The sequence below is a fragment of the Sminthopsis crassicaudata genome, chromosome 2 (assembly GCF_048593235.1).
Source record: "Sminthopsis crassicaudata isolate SCR6 chromosome 2, ASM4859323v1, whole genome shotgun sequence".
Classification (NCBI taxonomy): domain Eukaryota; kingdom Metazoa; phylum Chordata; class Mammalia; order Dasyuromorphia; family Dasyuridae; genus Sminthopsis; species Sminthopsis crassicaudata.
The window spans coordinates 576,580,991-576,588,645 of NC_133618.1; the positions used below are offsets into that span (position 1 = coordinate 576,580,991).

General features: G+C 36.9%; 1 long non-coding RNA gene across 2 annotated transcripts in view; it reads left to right on the forward strand.

Annotated features, from left to right (window-relative positions):
• Positions 1 to 7,014, forward strand: part of LOC141553736 (uncharacterized) — a 29,810-nt gene extending 22,796 nt beyond the window's left edge. For both annotated transcript variants that reach the window (XR_012485618.1, XR_012485617.1), the window contains exon 5: positions 6,560 to 7,014. This is a non-coding gene — a long non-coding RNA (uncharacterized LOC141553736). The remainder of the gene's footprint in view (positions 1 to 6,559) is intronic.
• Positions 7,015 to 7,655: the final 641 nt, after the last annotated feature.

A 7,655-nucleotide genomic window follows, 5' to 3' on the forward strand; every position in this document is an offset into this window, starting at 1 on the left:
AGACAACTCTGAGATGCCACTACACACCTGTCAGATTGGCTAAGATGACAGGAAATGATAATGACCAATGGTGGAGGGAATGTGGGAAAACTGGGACACTGATACATTGTTGGTGAATCTGTAAATAGATCCAACCATTCTGGAGAGAGATTTGGAACTATGGTCAAAAAGTTATCAAACTGTGCATACCCTTTGATCCAGCAGTGTTACTACTGGGTTTATATCCCAAAGAGATCTTAAAAGAGGGAAAGGGACCCACATGCACAAAAATGTTTGTGGCAGCCGTCTTTGTAGTGGCCATACACTAAAAACTGGATGGATGCCCATCAATTGGAGAATGGTTGAATAAATTGTGGTATATGAATATTATGGAATATAATTGTTCTGCAAGAAATGACCAGCAGGATGAATACAGAGGGGCCTGGAGAGACTTACACGAACTGATGCTAAATGAAATGAGCAGAACTAGGAGATCATACATGGCAACAATAACACTATACAATGATCAATTCTAATGGACGTAGCTCTCTTCAACAATGAGATGATTGGGATTAGTTCTGTTAAGAACCATGCCTAAGTGTGAAGGGGCAGGTTGGTTCTCCAAAAGCTCCCACAGCTGTGGATCATAACACTTGAAGAAATTACAAGTCAGCCTTTATTGACACAGATGTTGTTTGTAGATTGGGATTGAAATAAATTAGAGGCAAGAGGGAAAAGGAGAGAAGTCAGAGAATGCAACTGCCTTCCAGTCTCATTGTATCATTATCATTCTCTCACCAAGGGATCTATTCTGCTGGTCTGTGTTGGCTCCCCAGCAGCCACTGACTGGCAAGTGGCTCCCATAACATCCAGCAGCCATTAGCCGGTTGCTCCTGTGAGGGATGTAGAAGACCCTTACCCAAAATGACTACTCAAAGATCACTCAGTAGAAGGCAGAAAAGTTGTTTACTGAAAACCTCCAGAGGATGAGCAGTCCCATCATGAGATAAGAAAGAGAAAGCTCATGGTGGGAGGCTAAAGAAGTAGTAAAGATATATAGCTTTTATATGAAAGATTACATCACAAGTAAGAGAGCATTGAGAAGGGTGGGGGGAGGCATCTAATTGGTTATTGCTATCTGGAGAGATTGGAATGGAAGGTTTCTGTTTCCCCAAAATCTCCCAATTTCTAGGAAACAGAAAATCAGGCCTTCAGCCTTAATCAAGCAGATAGTGGTCCAGACTAAATATTGATAAATGTCAAAATACTGGTAAATGTCATCAGCTCAGGTTAAGTAAATATGGTTATAGCTGGCCAGGGCTCAATATAAGCCTGCACATATTATACAGATCATAGGGAAAACACAGAAATAATGAAAGTAAAATACAGAAAAAGAATTTATACATTCCTGTAAGTTCTTCACCTTATCTCTCGAATAGAGACATTTTCATAACACAGTTCCACTAATTCAGTGATGAAGAGAGCCATCTACACCCAGAGAGAGAACCATGAGAACAGAGTGTGGAACACAATATAGCATTCTCACTCTCTCTGTTATTTGCTTGCATTTTTTTTCTTTTTCAATTTTTCTTGTTATTCCTTCTTGATCTGATTTTTCTTGTGCAGAAAGATAACTGTATAAATACATATACATATATTGGATTTAACATGTTTTTAAAACATATTTAACATGTATTAGACTACCTGCCAGCTAGGGGAGGAGGTGGGGGAAAGGAGGGGAAATTTTGGAACAAAAGGTTTTGCAAGGGTTAATGTTGGAAAAATTACCCATGCATATGCTTTATAAATAAAAAGATTTAATAAAAAAACCCTAAATCTTATAAAATGTGGTTCGTTATTCTAGCCTTTTGGCATCTTTTGGGATTTTAACTCTCATCCATTTTGTTAGTGCTGAATCATCTACAAATTTGACAAACATGCCATTTGGGATGTTACTCAAATATTCAATTGGGATATTACCTAAGATCAAGGATGAGCTTTTCAAGCATTCCACTACAGATCTTTCAAGTGGACATTTATGACTATTCCATTAGTTTAGTCATCCAACTTGTTTATTTTTATATATCTATTTGCATGTTGTTTTTCCCATTGAACTGTAAGCTCTTTGAGGATAAAGACTACTTTTTGCCTTTTTGTATCTTTAGTGCTCAATACAGTATCTGGCACATAGTAGATACTTCATAAATGTTTACTGTTTTGAAGATACCTAATTATATTGTCTAGTTGACACTGCTTCATCTTACTAATTATAAGAATGTAATAATCTTTATCAAATGCTTTGCCTGAAACTAGGTAAATCATAACCACAATGTTCCTCTAGTCAATTAATCTAGTAATCTTCTAAAAAAAAATTAGGTTAGTCTGGCATGACCTACTTTTGATCAAATCATATTAACTCTTTATGATCACTGTTTCTTTTTCTAGATATTCACTAACTGTCTCTTTAATCATGTCATAGAAATTTTCCAGGAATCAAAGTCAAGTTCCCTGAAATACAACTTAAAGATTTGATTCCTTCCCCCTCCCTGCCCCTTTTTTTTTCCTGAGGCAATTGGGGTTAAGTGACTTGCCCAAGGTCACAGAGTCAGGAAAGTGTTAAGTGTCTGAGGCCAGATTTGAACTCAGGTCTTCCTGACTTCAGGGCTGCTGCTCTATCCACAATTCCTTTCCCTTTTTTGAAAAAATCAGGACATTTTCCTTTCTTCATTCCTGTAGCCCCTCTCTGATAAATCTCCAAGATCTTTAAAATATAGTGACTGAGAAAATATATCTTCGAGGTCTTCCAGTACTCTGATAAATCCTTGTTTGAGGCTAGTGCTTTGAACATTTCAAGGGCAGTTAGATGCTCTCTTACTGTCCTTTAATTTATCTTGCTATTTTTTATTCTGTTTTTTCTGGTTTTTGGCTGACTAGGCAGAAGAGAAATAAGAATTCAGTAATTCTGTCTTCTCTTTGTAATCTATCAGTATCCCACACACTCTGTAGAGCAGTCTTATCCTTCATCCAATCCTCATCTTTTCCCCAATATAGCTTTTAAAAAACTCTCACCCTTATGTCTACTTCCTAGCATTCCTTGTTAACCTTCTGAGCTTTATTCCTAAGGCTGTTTTCACAAGGATGTGAAATGTGTCTGTTTTTATCTTGCATTAACTGACTTTGCTGCTACTTTATTTATGTCTCTTTAAAATCTAAGTTGAGTGATTAGTTCCCTATGGGTTCACAGAGATCATCCTCTTTAGATAATTCCAGCACCATTTTCTCTTCATCATAATTTTTTTCTTTATGTCTTCTTCCATTATCATTTTTCTAATACCTCCTGAGCTGACTTGTGGAGAAATGCAGAAAATAAAGTATTGTACCTATTTCCTCTAAAAACTTTGAAATCCTCTTTCCTAGTATCTAAGTCATAATGAGGACTGTTCCTAGATTATTCCTTCTCCCTTACCACATAAACTAGTTGCTTACCTCTTAGGTTGCCTTAATTTTCACTTCTAGAAGCTGATCAAAATCAGATCTAGAAAAGGTATTTCTCTAATTATTTCCTTCACCTTTTGCAGAAAAATGTTATAATTAAGGCAAGCCCAGAATTTGTTAATTACTCTATTTTTTTGGCCAGGAGTGTTTTTCAATAGATATATGGGTAATTGAAGTCATCTATCACTGCTATTGCATAGACTACTATATGAACTATAAGTCCGTACCAACTTTTAAATATGTTCTTCAAGATCTCATCTATTTCTACTTTCTGCCCAGCATTAAGATCTATACTTAACATTATACCATAACAGTAATATTCATTCCTTCCCACAAGCATACTCATACTTTGGGGAAGAGTAAGAGAAATGGTTGAATATACCAGAGCTTATATGAACTTCCCAGGGTTATAATGGTCCAATTGGGAGAACATCTCTAAAGATTGATCTCCTTCAGGAAGGTCTCTTTGGTTAATATAATTTAGTTGTCCATAGGTGAATTTATTTCACTTCTCAATCCTAACAAAGATTCTTATATCATATATGTATGTATGTATATCAATAGGCAATAGTGCCTATTGATATATTTTGTAGTTTCATGCCTGGTATCACTACGGTATCTTTCCAGGGATACTGGAAGACCTTTAATCACGTTTCCTCTTCTCAGACAGTGAACCATGTCTCTCCCGTCAAGGCTCTTTACATTTACTCCCTCTTCTAATTGTAACCTGTGATACATGTAATCTACATTATCATGATAAAGAGAAATAGGCAAGATCCCACATACACATTTTCTGATAGGCACAAACACATGCCATCTCTGCAACATAATAGTTCTGTGATCTTTAGCAAGTCTCTTCAAATGTTCTGAGACTCAATTTCTTCTGTAAAATGTATTAAATCATCTTTAAAAGCTGCTATTTCTATAATTCTACTTACCTATGCACATATATACATTCAAATTCACATTCATATATAGAACATGTACATGATAATATAGACATAAATATATATATACATACTTATATGCATATATACACATACCGAAAAACATAAACACACAAAAACACACACACAACTAGAGCTTAGTGGACTATAAGCAGACAGAGGAATGTAATAAAGTGACAGCTGAAAGCTGTCCTGAGTATATAACATTACTTTGGTGAGAAACTTGAGCTCTATGTTGGAGGGAGCATGGGGAGCTTGAGGGGGGAGAGGTCCTGTCTCTCTGGACTCTGTATAGCCACTAGGAAGGAGAGATGTTTCCATTATAAAAAATGATGAAAGGACTGGAATACTGAAAAGAGCCGGAGGTGAGTAAATAAAGCCATGATCTTTGACCCCATGGGGTCAGTGCTCAACCCTAACTAATGCTAATTAGGGAGAGTGTGGTTGTGCCCCAGTCCAAAATTCTTCGATGAGTGAGGGCCATACAGAATCTCTAGACCCTAGAGGTGAGTGGGGAGGTATATGTATGAGGGAAGTGGAAAATGCCTGGGTGAGGGCAACATAAGTAAGAGTATAGACATGCCTAGAATCCTTCCCTCCCCTCATTTATCTTTGAATTTTTCAGATGAACAATGAAAAATTCAAGCTAAAAAGGAATTCTGAAGGTTCCCTGTCTTTCTGTGGCTTGATTGGCAATGAACTCTGGTTAGCAAGCCCTTTTCTTGGACTTGAACTTGGAGGAGAAGACATTTCAGGCAGATGATGTGGAGGACCAGTGGTGCTCCTAGTATAACAATGCCAAGTAGAGAAAACCCTAGACTGGGGCAACTAGAAGAGTGGCAGTGATTAGAAGGGAACTCTAATGAGGAGTGATCTTTTACATAATCATTTGTCCTAAGAAAGGTGATTTTTTTTTAACTTGGAAAGAGGGTGAGGAGAAAAAAGGGAGTGAAAGTTAATGATGACAAGAAAAATAAAAGAGGGTCATTGAATTATTTTTAATGTATAAGAGAGAGTAAAAGGAAATTTAAAGGAGACAGGAAAGAAGGAAAACTTTGAAATTAATATTTTGAATTATTATATGCTTGAACAACTAATAATAATACATTCATAATACAATATGTAACAATACGCTCAATAATTTATTCATTTCAAATGTAATTACTCTTTTCTATTCTCTATGTATGAAAATGTTCATGAAAATTTGTATTTGTCAAGTCCCACATCACATGCAAAAAATTACTTAAAATCCATTAAAAGGTAAGTCTCAGCTGGATCAGGCGACAAGGCTAAGTCCTACTGCCTACTAATTTTTTGGGGGAAAGAGACTGTTGGTCAAGTTCCTCTCCTCATAACTTCTCAGACACCTTAGAAGAGTACTCTTTCCTCCCTGATAGTAAAAGGAATAGTAGTGTAGGATTATGGAGGAGAAAGAAGCTAGAAGACTATTTAGGAAACATTTATCAAAAGTAAATTCTGCTTAATGGCATAAAATGTGAACCCTCTCTGGGGTCTTCCTTAGCCTTTTAAGATGGAGAACAAATTTTAAGGCAACTCTTACTCCGTTTGGATTACAAAATCAGTCAGAGGCTCAAGGTAGTTAGCATCATAAAAAGCAAATGCACTGTTCTATTTTCCTCATCCCCTCATAGACCTCTTCCTTACCCTTTAGGAGACAATGCCTGAACTCAGTTTACAGGTAAGAAAACTGGGGCCCAGGAAACTGTAGGCAAAGTTGAATTAGCATTTTGAAATAACGTTTCAAAGTTTCCAAGAAAACTCATTTTAGAAAATCTCTAAAAACTCCAACCAGTTGTCTACTCTTCTCATTTTCAGTTCTATCAGCTCCCTCTAGGTTCTGGGCACTGTTACCAACACATTTGACCTCCTGAGGCACACTAATCTTCTTTCTGTACTGACCAAGGCACAAGTTGGCAGCCTTTTAAAAGGAAAGGAGCCATAATAAATGATATTTTTAGATTAACCTTTTGAAAAGCCACATTACAAGCCACTTACATTGGTTCAGGAAAGAGTTTATATCAGGGACATCTAAACAAATTGGGGACTAAAATTTTTAATTTGTAATATAATGCAATAGTATCACTAACATCCTTCTGTAATGGCTCATTGTGATATAGAAATGACCCTGATCTTTCAAGAGGTAGCCTTCAGGGCAGGAGCTCTGTCAGGTCTCATTCAGATGGAAAGATTTCAAGTGTGGGCATGTGTCTGTCTTTCAACGAAGGATCATCTCAACTATATTCAAAGAAGCTTGTCACCAGATTGGCCACAAGATGCTGATTTTTTTTCTGTCATAGCAACTCCTCACTCACTGCAACATTATTGGCAAAGCAAGTTTCCACAACAATGAAATTCTAGCCCCTTGGAGAGACTTTGGGGTACAGTCAAAAAAGCTTCAAAAGTAGAGACCAGGATTCAAATCCAGCCTCTAATACTAGTTTCTCAGAAGCCTGAGTGTTTCTTCATCTGCAAAATGAGAATATTAACATTTGTAATACCTAGTTCAGAGAGTTATTTTAGGAATCAAATGGGATTATATATATACATATATATATGTAAATGATTTACAAACATTGAGGCACTATATTACAAATGTCGGCTAATATAACAATAAAAAGACCTAATAATTATTTATCATCTCCAGAAGGAGCCTGTTACAATGCACATGTGTATTTTAGAAATGGGAGAGAGGACCCTAAGGAGCTTTCTCTTATTAGCACATTAGCACACTGACTCTATCAGATTACTTAATTGTTGCTTTGGAAAACAGAGAGCCTAGCCCTGAGGGAATGAGGCATATGGGGCAGAAGTTGAAGGATACAGGGCAGCCTCAAGCCTATGGAAAGGAAAACAAGTTGACCCATGATGGCAATGGACTCCGCTCCCCCATTCTTTGAAGCAGGGGCTAGAGAAGCAGGAGAGTGCCTATCTGAACTATAATCACCACCAAGGTTAGAGAATCATTGTTGTTAGTTTTAAGATCTTTCTGACTAAATAAGATGAGTCAACACAGATATAGACCCTTTCCTTTATTTTGGTTAAAAAAGCAGTAGGGGTGTATGTACTTAGAGGGATGCCAGAGGCTCAGGAGTTGTTGGTTGTTGACCCCAGGCCCCAGGTAAGAAAACACTGACTTTCCCTTTTAATAAGCCCACAGGCCCTCGAAAGTGTAAAAAAGAAATTTACTTAGAAACTAAAGTAAAGAAATACTGA